Source organism: Pinus tabuliformis, chromosome 1_2 (genome assembly GCF_031772625.1).
Source record: "Pinus tabuliformis cultivar Carrire ecotype Pingquan chromosome 1_2, CPIR1, whole genome shotgun sequence".
In the NCBI taxonomy this organism is placed as follows: domain Eukaryota; kingdom Viridiplantae; phylum Streptophyta; class Pinopsida; order Pinales; family Pinaceae; genus Pinus; species Pinus tabuliformis.
In genome coordinates, this window is record NC_142298.1 from 664,587,965 (window position 1) to 664,603,207 (window position 15,243).

Below are 15,243 nucleotides of genomic sequence, written 5' to 3' on the forward strand. Positions count from 1 at the left end.
TAAAGTCTATGCATTTTGTGGTAGTAGAGTGTGAAGGTGTCAAGATTCATAAAGGGTTGTCCGCCCTTATTTTATAAAGTGTAAAGTCGACTTTAAAGATCCACTGATGGTCCATGGACCATGGGATTGTATAAAAAGAGCTAAGAAAGTAAGCTCTAAGTCCTGAGTGAGTAGAGAAATTTGGAGTCTTGGTACAAAAGTCTAAGTGTTTTGGGTCTTAGTGTAGGCAAAGGCTCTGTAGCTAAGTGCACAGAGGCCTAGGGTGGAAGTCCACAACTAAGTGCATGGATCCTTGTAGTTGTGTGCGTAGGGTGGATAGAGTCTGTATTAAACTGAAGATATCAATAAAGAGAAGCATTCTGCAGATTCTGTGTATTTATTCCTGTTACTACATCTAGTTATATTGCATTTTGGGTTTAATCTACAATGTTTATGTGATGGGCGAATGTATTTGAGTGTATTCGTTAATCAAGCACAGATAAGACTAATTGTTAACGCGATGCTAACTATGGTTGATTAGTAAGTTAAGTAAAGCACTTAAGATAACTTAGGAACCTATATAATACGCTGTCATAGTAGCGCAAAAGCACATGGATCAAAGGTTAAGGCTGTGTGAAGGTTAATCATACACCTTCGCGGAGTTATTGAAGGGAGGAATAAAGGGTATATTGATAGAGCCATAAGGCTTAGAAACCTATGAAAGTAGGAACAAAGGGTATAAACCGACATCAAGACCATCTCAGGGTGCGGAAACTTGGTTCTAGCATCCCCCCATACCACTTTAGGTGAGACTTCAGTCCACGATCCGCGAGCTGATTTCCAAAGGGCCAGTAGTGTAGGGATTTTTTTGTCTAACTAACTCTGAACCTCGGTCAGGCCCCACCAAGCCAACAAAAAGGCAACGACAGGAAATGAGATGAGACTCACCGTGCAGATAGGAGAATATGAAATGGGTTAGGTTGTTCTGGATTTGGGGTCAGACGTGAACGTTTTGCCAAAGCAAAATTGGGAGTGGATGGGGAGACCTGCGCTGCTGTGGTCTCTGATTCAATTAAGGATGGAAAATTAGTAGAATATCATCCCGATGGGATGGTTGCAGGGAGTAACTGTAGATATTGAAGGCACAAGTGCATTGGATGATTTTGAAGTAATAGAAATTATGGTTGACAGCAACCCTTACCCTCTGCTCCTTGGCATTGATTTAGCTATTGACATGAACAGGATAGTCAACCTAAAGAAGCGAAAGATGATATTTGAAAAGAAATCGCTTCGTATAATTGTACCCCTAGATCTTGCAGATGGATTGCGTTATGCTGAACCATTCTAAGATTACGAAAGCAATGACGATTTGGACTGTATATATAAGATAACAAAACGAGACCAAGATTGCATGAATTTGACAGCAGATGGATGAATTACATGGGATTGCAAGAGTTCCTACACCTTAGACTCGAACAAAGAATTAGAGTGCCGACAGAATCGACTGCCTGAAGTAACTACGCTGAGTTGTAACAGGATGACCCAGTTGCTACATTGTGTGTCATCAGAGGTAAGAAATCTGCCCACTTATGATGGCTTGAATGGTGTGGATGTGTTTTTGGATGAATTTGAGAGGGAAGTACTAGAGAAGCAGTGCTTCCAGGCTTTGGACTGGGCACTGCGCGCTACGCCTAAGAGATGGTGGGGTATGTACAAAGGTAGTTTTGATGATTGGCACGACTATAGGAGGATGATGATAAATGCTTTGGGAACTCGAAGATACGACTGACGGAAAAGTATGACCGGAAGGATGATCTGTGTGAACACTTACCCAAATGAGCTAAGGCCTATGGAGCGAAGCCCCAACCTAAATGGGTGCACTTGTTTTGTCACACCTTGGATGTCATCCCAATGAACTAGTACTTGGAGATAGAGCTCTGCCATGGCATAGGAGAATGGGATATTTTTCACGAAGGTTTCATAATGATGTTCAACTTCGAAGATGGGTTTGAATGTATTGACGAAGCGCTACAAGAAGTTAAAGTAGCGATCTTTAGGATACTGTAGGATCCTTTAGATTTGATTCAGCTTGATTAGACTACTCAGCTGAGCCACACACTGGAATGATATAACGTGAATGTTGAAAAAAAAGATGAGGACCCTCAAAATATTAATATCCCTGATACCGAGGGTCATCGCGAGGTTGAGGGACCGTCGATCGAGAATCCTGATATAACTGTGCCAGTGAAAACTAAACAGATAAATATTGGCACAGAGGTGGAGCCCAAATTCGCAAAGATTGGAGATTACTAGGATGACACGATGGTAGATAAGGTCGCCCAATTGCTCTGCGAGTACTAGGATTTGTTCCCTACCAAGTTTACAAAGTTAAAGGGGATAATAGGAGACCTGGGTGTTATGAAGATCATGTTAAAACCCAATGTGAAGCCAGTTAAGGAAAGACCTTACTGTCTCAATCCGAAGTATAAGGAGAAGGTCAACTTAGAGTTAGATAAGATGCTCGCATCAGGCATCATTGAGCCCATAAAAAAATCGGATTGGGTGAGCCCAATGGTGGTACAATAAAAGAAGTAGAAGGATGAAATAAGGATATGCATAGATCTCAAGAAGCTGAATGACGCTTCTGTGCATGATCCTTTCCCAAATCCATTCACTGATGAGGTATTGGATAATGAACGTGGCCAGGAAGCATACTCCTTCACTGATGGGTTCTCTAGGTACCATCAGATCAAAATCGCGCCTCAAGATAGAAGCAAGACGAACTTCGCGACTGAATGGGGATGTTTTAAGTACACCATAATGCCTTTCGAATTAAAGAATGCGCCTGTGATTTTTTTTCACATAGTCATTGCTACATTCAAAGAAGTCATTCATAATTGTCTTGAGGTGTACTTTTATGACTAGACTGTGTTTGGGTTGGTAAAATGCCATTCTCTTAATGTTAGATACTTGTCAAAGGTACCAAATTGCACTGAATCTAAAGAATTGTCTATTTTGTGTCCCTTTTGGGACTTTACTAGGTCATGTGGTAGGTAGACAAGGATTGATGGTAGATCTCGTGAAGATCAGAGTGATAATTAACATGGAGGCGCCGATGAGTGTGAAACAGCTGCGCACAACCTTGGGAGATATTGGGTACTACAGGAAGTTTATCAAGAGCTATGCCCAGATCACCACGCTTATGGAGAAGTTGTTGAAAAAGGATGTCACGTTCTGTTGGAACAAGGACTTTCCGAAAAGCCTGGATGTGCTGAAAGGAAAAATGGTCATCACACTGGTTTTAGTCTTCTTGGATTGGAAGAAGGAATTTCATGTACATGTAGACACGTCATGTATAGCACTGGGAGCAGTAATAACACAGGCTAGCGAAGGAGGATTGGACCATCCTATAGCACTCACAAGTAGGAGGTTATCCAAGGCTGAGAAGAACTATTCCACCATCGAGTGTGAAGGACTAGCCATTGTGTACATGCTACAAAAGTTTAGACACTATTTGTTGGGTAGACACTTTAAGATGTATATAGATCATTCTGCGTTGAAATACATGGTCTATAAGCTTGTGTTGGGGGGGAGAATCTATAGGTGATTTTTATTGTTCCAGGAGTATGATTTTGAAGTTATTATGAAGCCTAGATGACTGAACGTGGGACTAGACCATATGTTGTGCATCGAAATGGGAGAAGAGCCCACTAATTTGGAGGAAGGATTATCTGATGCAAAGTTATTTGCAGTGCACATCATGTATGGTCACTTTTGAGACATCATACACTTCCTAACGATCGAAACTGCCCCGGAAGGCTACTCCACCCAATAGAAAAAGGAGTTAGTTGTGCGTGTGGCAGACTTTTCTATCATTGCCGGACATCTATAAAAAATGGGGTCTGATGAAGTATTATGACGATACATACAGTAGTTTGAAAGAATCTGTATCCTCATGGATGCTCATGGGGGTGCCGCGGGAGGCCATTATGCAGGAAGGGCGACTGCGCAGAAGATTCTATGTGTAGGGTTGTGGTGGCCAACCCTCCATCAAGATTCAAAAGCCTACTACAAGGCATGTGACGTGTGTCAAATGTAGTGGGCAACTGGCATTTAAGATGAAATTTATGGGTGGGATCCTTGAAAATATGCTGCCAATCTGGCATTAATGAACTGAATTTGGGGGGAATGGTTGGATTTGAATTGAAAATGGCCTATAAATTACATGTCGATGCCCAACAAAAAACACTTGGCATTTTGAGCATTGAGTTAGTGAGCTCTCAAACATGCATGAACCACACAATTTTCAAAGAATTGCTTGACTCTCCGGCATTTGATCAATTTCCAGAGTCCGACATCAATTTCATCTGTGACATTATCCCCAGATCAGAAGCTATGGACGTTGAAGCAGTGAAAGCTGAGGGGGATGTGCCAGAGGTGGTTATGGAGGTAGAAGGAACTACTTTGGAAGTTGCAGAGATACTAGCTGAAGTCCCCAAGTCACCACAGATGCCTAGACCAAAGCCTACCCCTGTTAGCGCTACTACATAGCTTTGGTTTTTGAAGGTCAGAAATGAGCTTGGTCCGCTTGGTTACGCTTAAAGGGAAACTCATAACAGTCACTTTCTCCTTTTCCTTTGCCCCGCTCATTCTCCCTTCATTAGTCTTAAAAACAATTAATTCCTTTATTGGGTCCGAGTTTAATCGCTATTGCAAGTCACATCCATGTGTGTGTAAAGGCCATGCCCCTTTGCTTCCGCCGATGCGATATTGCGATGTGATCTGATTGCAATCGCGCATCGCCATACGAAAAAGGCCCAAAATTACCAAAAAAAAAACTCGATCCGACGACTCCCGTCGCACCCAATGAAGCGCCTTGCTCGATCACTTCTCCACTGTCTGATCAGCTCCGCCAAGATCGGACAGCCTTCGCACATTTCGCGCCCACAAAGCGATGGGACGTTAGCGCACAATGGAGAGCAGTTTTTCTCTCTCCTCCACCGCTACATGTCACGCGCTGAATGGAATCACACGCCATCATCCTTTTACTGCCTAACGCCCAAAGGCGGTGCGATCGATACCGCTTACCACTTAATCCTCCGTCCTTGCCCGATAACCGTCGTGCGCCTTTGCCACCCGATCACCATTGGATCTGTCCATCTAAGATCCAACGGCCCACGTTCATCCTGCTCCCACTTCTTCCGATATCCTCTGCCAGGTCATCTTCACCGTCTATCCTCCCGATCCGATGGCCAATCTTGCTCCTTCATCCGACCTATTCACTCACTATGTAGTCCACGCCCCTTGATTGTTCTGTGTGCCCAAAGGATGAAGGTGACCAGCCTTCCAGTACCATTTGCTATTGCTCCTCAACAACCACATTTAACAGACAGTATGGCCGAAGAGGAAAAGGACAGAGCATGAGCATGTAACTGCATTTAGTAGTTAAGGAACTTCATTGATACGAACACTCCAGCTGCCTGAGAGGACAACAGAGCACCTGAAAAGATCAGATTCATCTACTGAAGCAAGAAAATGCACTCAGAGACTCCATCAGGTAGTTAAATGCAGTTGGTGGTCAATTAAGACCCCTCCATACCTAAATTGGCCAAGTTCCTTTGTAATGAAACTCTATATATACCCAAAAAACAGATGTAATCAGGGTTGATGGTTGATGTTTTGATGTCAGCTTCAACTTCTGGAGACTGTAACTATTTTGACACTTGCAGTGTCTCGTCTTCATTTTAAGCTAATACAAGCTTTTTTTGCTGTTAATTTCTCACTTTCCATTTCTCCTCTATTCTAAGCTATGCTTGATATGCTGTATACTTGAACTCTTGATTTTTAGCATTAGAGTAGCTGTCAGCCTATCTCTGTGTTAAATAATTGCATGTATCATTGCATAAGTTATTCAGGTTTCTATTCATCTAGTGCCAGAGAGCTATCATCCTGTTTGTGTATTAGGAGATTAGATTTGTAGACTTCTTTACTGGTTGCAGCTGGCCATCACATGGTCTTGTGCATCTGCTGGTGTGGTCAGTATTCTCCATAATCACCCAATCCTTAATCTATGAGTAGTTGGTGGTCTAAAGCCTTGTAGTCTAGGGGTGTTCATGCATGTCCAAAGTGAAACATAATAGAAGTGGTTATCTGGCTTGGACAAGCATCATTCCTTCCATTCATCCATTTGCAACAACAAGTTGAATTTATATGTTACCAGGCATCTCCAAGCTACAACCTAGGAGAGTTTCTTGGAATCCTAACAACCCCAACCAAGGAGAGTGTGAAGGATAAGAAGGTAAAGCAGGCTACGACGCCTGTGCACATGTCGCCTAGAAGAAACGCACAGAAGGACAATCCCAACACACAGGAAAGGGAAAAACTATTAACTTGTAGCCGAAGGAGGAAGAGATTTAGGACATCCCGATGGATGATGAGGATTTGGGGGTGGAAGTGGAGGACGTTGAAGTCAAGGGTTTTGACCCTATTACTAAGTTACCTGAATACATCCCTCCGTTCAAGGGCAAGACCAAGGTGCCGAAGGACATTGACGAAAGCAAGGTCACCTTGCACATACCTTTGCTACTGGATGAGATTGTCTTTGAAGGACCGTGATTGGGGCGGGTTCCATTTTTTAAATTGGAAGAGTGGGACTTAGCTAACACTGAGAATTTCCCTCACTTGGCAACAAAACAGCTAATGCACCACATTATTCATACAATCACCGGATGACTATGTTGGAACTGTGAAAGTGGCTTAGGGGTGTAGACGAAGTAGGTCTGCTCAACCTGCTATGGGTGCCACACTACAATCGCACACCCATTACAGTATTGTTAATAAAGAAACTACTATTCTTGTTGCATGATGGGTGTCTGTGATTGGAGGAGCCAATACCCATCACCGATAGGTTGATCCATAGGATCATGCGCCTGCCCTATACTAGGGAAAATCCGACCATGATGTTTGGTGGAAAAGGTGGCGAGCATGCCCTTGTAGAGGCCATGAAGGAGAAATTCAAGCTCATGAAGAAGCTACAAGGCTATGCCATCTCGAGTATCTATGATCGTATGGTTAAGGTGGCCATGTAGATTTTGGCAAGAAAAGTTATGTGGAAGTGTCGCACAGATGAAGTGATGATACTCGCCATCACTCTAGCGGCCCAATGCATAGAAGGAGTCCAGTTTAATTGGGTGCGATATCTCTGTGGTGAGTTCCTTGTGAACTGCTACGAGGAACAGGAGCTCATTAAGACCTTCCACTATGCGTGGCTCTTGTTGTCTATTATGCTGGTAGCTTGGGAGCTGCCTGAAGACAGTCAATTCCCCTCAATCACAACAGACTTGCCAGAAGTAGGGAAGTACACTTCGTTGTGGGTGACCAAGGATGCTCAGTGCATCAAGGCTAAAAAGATATTTTGGATCTTGATGGAAATGAATATACGCATGGCTATCAATAGTAAGCCGCGATTGTCGCCTACTATGTTTTCCAAACTGCAGGAGTACGTGGAGTTCAAGGTAGAATTTTAGCACATATTTATCAGGGCATGGAAGGAATGTCAGAAGAAGTGGCATGACTTGCCTTACTTGGAAACTAACGATGTGATAGATGCAGTTCTTGATCGTTTGCCAATAGAGTGGTGCACTACCTCAGACTTGGTGGTGGGATCGAGCAAGTCCGCCGCGCAGCACAAAAAGGAGGACACCAAGCTCAAGATGACATAGCTAGCCAAGAAGAGGAGGAAGGAGACCAAGGCCAAGGCCAAGGCCTAGGCAGAGCATGATGCTGCATAGTAGGTGGAAGAATAGATAGGTGGAGTAGGGCACAACTCTGACAAAGGTGAGAGGTCGCCCTCACTTGAAACAGAGTAAGAAACAGATGGGAATATAGAGCAGCATAGAGTGGACCTGTAGAAAACGTCATTCTATATCAAACATCCAAGAGAACAGGAAAAAGTTGGGCAGTGGAAGAAATATAATTCCAATAAGATGTAGTTGGACCCAATCACCCTAACAGAGGGCAGTTTGAATAAAATTTGAGATACGGTTCAGGATGTCACCGCGGAGGTACTGTAGCAGTTCGAGCAGCAACATTAGCAAGTATTGGGGGCCATCCAGATGGGTCTGCATGAGCTATAGACCAGTGTGACATCCACTAGCCTCGTGACTAGTACTTTAGAAGCTACCAGGATGCTGCATGCGAAGGACTCCCAAGTGATAGTGCTGTCGAAGGGGGCACTAACCACAAAAAACAAATCTGACAGGCCCGCTGTCAGTGCCCTCAAGGGAGTGGGGCTAAACTTAGTAGCACTTCCTAGTGAGGCGCTCCACCTACTACTGGATGGGGTGATCACGAAATTGAGGGTCTGCGAAGAGCACGCTTTGAAGATGATTAGTGAGAAAAAGATAAATAATGTGTAAATGGCCCTACAACAAGACACCTCCCTCACTTCCATGGTGGCACTTATGAACACACATCAACACATGATTAAGGCTGTGAAGGAAGCTTTCTGAATGGTCCCCAAATTGGCCATTCCTGAGGATTCGTAGGTAGATGAATAGGTTCACAAGCTTATGATGGGGGTGCATGAAACTCATACAAAGTTGGCCAAGGTTTAGCTAGAGCTGAACCTCTGGATTGCAGAGTTGCAATTGAAGGCCCAGCCTTCAACTCCACCAGATGTAAAGGAGCAGCCCGCAACTACTATCACAGAGGTGATAGCGGCAGTAGACAGTGTTGTAGCAGACTACACACGGCTGTTTGAACAGTCGTTCGAAGTACTAACCAGCCTGCAAGAAGATCCTAATGTACAGCGGTTGGAGACAGAGGCGCGAGAACTGTAGCAGCACTATGACGAGGTAAAAGGAACAATGCACACTATCGCCCTCACACAAAGACTTGTGAAGATGCAGGAGGCCAAAACATAGAAGGAATAGGTAGATGTAGCTCAGAACAAAGAGGAAGCATTGAAGGTGTGCTTGAAACCTTGGTTGGATGAGGCCTATTCAGTCACGACCTCCATTGAAGGAAAGCTTGCTAGTCTGCAGGCGACTCAGCATAAGATTCACGTTGACAGTTTAAGACCAACAACATAGTAGTTGGTTGAAGAAGTGAAGCACGTGGCTGAAAAGTACACTGCCAAAATGGAAATCATACAGATCGAGCTAGGAGGTCTTTTTGCTAAGATCTTTGTGCCTACACAGTGACTCGAGGGTGATTCAACATGTTTTTGTTGGGGGCTCGTTAGGAATGGGTTCCCCCAAGAGAAGTTTTGGGGCTAAAAGCCCATGTTTTGGGAAAATTTTGTAATAAAGTTGTAAAATCTTTGCATTTTGTGGTTGCGGAGTGTGAAGGTGTCAAGAGTCATAAAGGGTTGTCCACCCTTATTTTGTAAATTTTCAATTCGGTTGTAAAGATCTACCCATGGTCCACGGACCATGGGATTGTATAAAAAGGAGCTAAGTAAGTAAGCTCTAAGTAGTTAAGTTAAGTAAGAAAAAAAGTAGCGAAGTAGAATGGAGAAGTCTAAGTGTTCTCGAGTCTTAGCATAGGTAGAGGCTCTGCAGCTGAGTGTGTAGAGGCCTAGGGTAGAAGTCTACAGCTGTGTGCGCAGGGTGGATAAAGTCTATATTAAATTGGAGATATCAATAAAGATAAGTATTCTGCAATTACTGTGTATCTAGTCTCTGTTAATGAATCTTATTATATTTCATTATGATTTGGGTTTATATTACAATGTTTACTTGATGCATGAATTTATGTGATTATAGTTGTTAATTGAACGTAAGTAAGAATATCAGTTTATGCAACGATAACTGTAATTGATTGGTAAAATAAGTGAAACACTAGAGATAACTTGGGAACTTATACAATACATCATCATAGGAGCGCGAAAGTACCTGAACCATTGGTTAGGGCTACGTGAAGGTCAATTGTACACCTTTACGAAGGTACTGAAGGGCGGGTTAAAGGGTAGAATGATAAGCCCTAAGGTTTAGAGACCTGCATGAAGGCAGGAGCAGGGGGTATAAACCAACATCACAACCATCTTAGGGTGTGGAAACTTGGTTCCAACATCCCCCATATTGCTTCGAGTAAGACTTCGGTTTGCGCTCCGTGGGCTGATGCTGAAAGGGCCAGTAGTGTAGGAATTTGTTTGGCTGACTAACACTGAACTTGGGTCAGGGCCCGCTAAGCCAACATTCTCCCATTGGGAAAAAAACTTTGCACACATACTAATTAAAAACTAGAAGTTTGGTAAATTTATCGTGGATACTTATTTCATTGTTTTGCTTCATAATTGTATAGACATATGTTGCAATAAGAATTTTTTACTTTTAAAATATCTATAACCAAGATACAAAAGAAAAATAATAATGAAAAAACACAATATAAATACATTATATATTATATAACAAAATACTCCACACGATCCATCAATACATCGCAAAAAAATCTCATTTAACAAGATTCTTTGACCTACAAAACTGTAGACCAATACAACTAACATCCAAAAAAAATTACGGAATTTATCATGGATATATTTCCACCAAGCACTCCAAATTCATATCTGAGTCATCTTCAAAACATGTCCACAATTAAACAAACATGACATACGCAATAATCCCATTAAAAAACTCCATCAAGCCTCAAACGCTACATGAGGCTATCCAGAGGCATTAGTGGAATATCCCCTATTGAATATAGATTTGGAGAAACTGAGAAATATTCTCCATTTTCAATAAAATCATTGAAACCTTCAACTGAATCCACACAGAACCCAAATATTTTTGGTAGCTGTTAGCTACCTATACCAATAGGTTTCATGTTTCATGATTGGCTATAGAAGTTCCAAATATGCTCTGCTTTGATCATGCAAAGATCAGATATTTCCAAAGGAGTACAAGGTGTGTAAATAGCTTAATGCATCCCAATTTTGATGGATGGTCCAACAGTCTAATCTGGATCATTCCATGGTTTAAATTTGTAGTTGTAGATTAGAGAAAGAAGTCTGTCCAAACTGTTTAATCTTGGCAGACAAGTAGTTCAGGTAGAGAAGAAAAGGCTCCCAACAGCTTAATCTGGGACCTTGGAAGAAATAAGGGTAGAAGTAGATAGAAAAAACAAAAGAAAAAGCCAAAGAAAAGAAAAGGAACGTAAGGGTCTGCAAGTCCAAGTGCACCCTCCAAGAAGAAATAAAAAATGCTAGGCAAGTAGCTGGGTAAGTAGTTGGGGTTGCAGAAAGGTTATCTTTACCATTGCAGGTGTTAACTTTGTTTACCAAAGCAAAGTCAATGAATTGAGAAGGTGTTCTTCTTCATCAAGTTGCAGCAAGCAAAGGAGCATGTCTAATTCCCCAAATTCCCCTTCCACTCTTATTACTAACATCCCTTCATCCATGGAGATTGATGAGAAATTTCTAAGGTTTTATGATGGTTCTTGTTCATTTAAAAGCCACATTTCCTGTGTAAAATTCTTTTCATTTTGATCTACTCCCTAAACTAAGTAAGTTTCAAATAAACTTAGTGATTTTCCCCTTCATTCTCATTTTCCCCCATACTAACTCTAACTCTACTATGTAAATCCCCTATATTACCTTTCCCCTACTAGTACTAACACCATGGTGTATAAACCCCAAATTTTGTATAAATATCCCTCCCCTTGGCATTATAGCCATATGTTCTCTAAAAAGGAATCAAAATGACATCTGGTCACTTTGATGAGCCTGTACCTCATCTCTATCCCTTGTTTCAAGTCATTCCACTCATTAAACCGTCATTTGCAAAGAAAACCCTATAAAAACCCCTTCCTACCCACAACCCCTTTGAAATTATGAAAAAACCCATGAAAATCCCGAAAAAGCAGAAAAACCCCCTTTCCTATAGTTCTCCGCTGTAAATATTTAAAGGAATATTTAATTAAGGCCGGCGGGACCCCCAAACCTGCACGATCCGTCGGAGGGCCCGCCAGCCGTCGATCTTCCGCCACCCATGATCCAACGGTGGGCGGTCATTTCTGTTCCCCGACCTGCCGACCTTTAGCGTCCAGGGAAAATGGTTTTCCGCCCCGTACAGGGACGCATGTCAAACGCTGGGGTTGTTCGGAGCCCCCCTCCCCAATACCACTCATCAGCAAAGGCGGTGCGGGGAACCCACTTACCACCATTCCGATACCGTCGTCCCTTATGTCATCGTTGCGTCATCCTGACGTAGCACCTTTCGCCCACCCCCCACCATGTGATCCTCCACGTACTCCTGCCACCTTATTCACCCGCCACCGTGTCCTGCCACCCTGGCTCACACCTCAGCAGCCACGTCACCTCTGTACCCGGGCCCCGCCATGACGTCATGCTGACGTCATCGGCGGAAAAGCGCCAAATGCATACTTTTTCCAAATTTAACGTTATAAACGACCAAATGAGCCGTTTTGGGTCATTTTCACGCGCAAAAGAAGTAGCCGTTGTCAACCAGCTGCCGCGAAATTTGTCCCCAGCCATCAAATTCAACATTTCGACCGCTACAAGTCCAGAATTCGACGGCATTAAACCTCCACAGCCCGGCCCGCAAGCTTCCAAGCTAGTTTTTCCAGGTATTTCACCAGTTTTCCCCACTTTTGCCCATGCATTCCAATTCTCTGTAAATTCACCATTAAAAACTGGTAAAAATCCTAAATTCAACTCTGCTTGTTACCTAAAGTAAGCCCAAGCAACCTGCACCACCCCTGAACTATAATTCGACATTAGAGCGGTCATTCCACGGGCTGAAACCATAAAATTATCCTCGAGGTGCTCGGCATTGTTCCCTTTTGCCGAGTACAGGCCAGCTGCATTTTTACCAAAAGAAACCTCATTACCTCTGCAACTTACCCTTGGCAGTTCACGTCCCTGAGAGGTTGCAGCAAACTGCAGAAACCAGCTTGCATTTTCACTGAGAAAAAACACTTCAGACTTGGTCTGTATTGGTCCTATTACTCAAGCTTTTGAAAAGACTTTGTAAACAATTGCCATCACCTTATTTCAAATCAAGTTTTACAAATGGCTGCTTCTGCATCCTCATCCCTCAGTGTAGCTCCATTGAATCCAACAAATAGAGAGCTGGAGGCCTTGCCTTTGGTTGACAAGGACTGTCTTATTGAAGACTTTGAGGGCAACAGGGACTTCTTGCAGACCTTCAGTCAGTTGAGAGAGGACTATAAGGATGGTCATGGTACACATGGGATATGGGAGTCAAACCTACCATACTATTGTCTCCCAGCTGTAAATGTCTTCCCTGAAGTCATTCACCTATGTGCTGAAAACTATAATGTGCAGCACAGAACTGTAAGCACTCCATCTGGAAGGATCCTTTTCTACATTAATGCTGAGTCTATCAACAAAATGTTACATTTTGATCAGACAGAATTGCTAATCCCGTTTTCCATAAGCTATTTGCTAGAGACTGGTGAAAAGATGACCAGTGAGGAGATTCAAAAGGTCACCAGAGATTTCATGAGACCTGAGTGCCAGCCTACAGAGCCACCTCCTTACCTGGGTATCCATTTCAATGATATAGGCAGGCTTTTACTGGACATGATTGCCTATGTGCTGGGATACAAAAACAGTGAGCATGTGGACAAAACAATGCTAGTATTGCTATCTGCATATAGCCCACGCCAACCCCCTGCCAGGAAATATAACTTTGCTAAATTCATTGCCAATAAGATACATGATCAGCTGAGCAAGGTGGACAGGCAGGGGGTCTTCAGGTACTCAGCCTATATTTACCACCTATTCATGTACTACCACTCTGAAGCCTTCCCATGCTACATCAGAAGGCTGGATCACAAAGGGGAAAGAAGATCTGTTATCTTCTGGACCTCTGTCTTTCATAAGGTCACAAACTCACCCTATACCTACTGTGAATTTGTTGACCAATTTGTATACCCAGTCTCTTGCCTGTTGATGAAGTCCCCTCCTCCCAGAGTATCAAATGAGATAAAGAAAGCCCTGCAGCTTTCTAGAAAATATAAAATAGGTGACTGGTACCTATATGAGAACCATACTGTCATTAGGATCTATGGCTGTGAGCTCTGTCCATACAGGCTCCCAAAATATGTACCTATGAGGTTATTTGCCTTGGAATATTACAGGCAGTTGATTTAGTCAGACCTCACCCATTTCCACAGCGCCAAAAAGAAGGCCCACCTCAAGTTCAAACACGAGTTGGGCCCCTTCATCATGAACAAAAAACAAGGGTGGGAAGAGGCAGACCTAATCCTCAAGGATAAATACAAGTTATCCTATAGTTTTCGGTGGGTCCATTATGACCCTCAAGGTTTCATCACTACTAGAAGAAACAAGTATAGGCTGATAGGCATTAAACATTGCCAGTACTCTCACATTGAAAAATATGCCAACCTGGAAGAATGGCAGATGGACACTCTAGTTGAAAATCTAACTGAGGAAGAGAGAATGCTAAAGAGTAGGAGGGAGCTTGAAAAGACTATTGACCTAGACTATGTGCAGCAGGTACCTTTCAGACCGCCTTATTCAATAGGAGAAGGGACCTCGGCTACAAAGACTGCACCATAGGCACCTTCTACATCAGCACCAGTGTTAGATAAAGGCAAGGGTATAATGGGTACAGAAGAGGAGGTAACAAAAGAAAAGCCTGCCCCTGAAGCAGAGCAGCAAACAGGGCAGCAACAAGAACAACAACAAGGGCAAAATGTCCCTCCACAGACTCAGCTACCAGCAGCTCCAACACTGCAAATTCCACCTCCACAAAAAGAGCCAGTAACTGCCCCAATCTTACAGACCCCAGCACATGAGGAAAGGGGAACTAAAAGAGATAGAGAAGAGTCCACTCCTCTCAGTGAATCCTTCCACTAGCCAGAAGCCAAAAGGCAAAGAGCAGACTCCCCAGAGGTAGAAGACATTACTGATGATGTCTTGGAGAGTGAAAGAAAAGACAAGGAGGGCAGTCAACACACAGGTACAAGCTCCTTTCAGCAGGAGCAAACTTTACAACTCGGCTTAGAGGTGTCCTCCTCTTCCCAGCGGACCATGAAGCCCAAAAGCCCCAAGGCCTCTTTCAAACAGATAAAAGCTCAGAATGAGCTGCTAAGGGCCGAGGTCTACAAGCAATTCGTAGATGCAACACCAGCCCAGCAAGAGATACTATTGTCGGTATATGACATTCAGCAGGAGAAATTGCTCCTAAGCCACTACAAGCCAATGGGGCCGGAGCCCAAGACACCTGCAGATTTCATAAAGATAAGGGTGGAGGT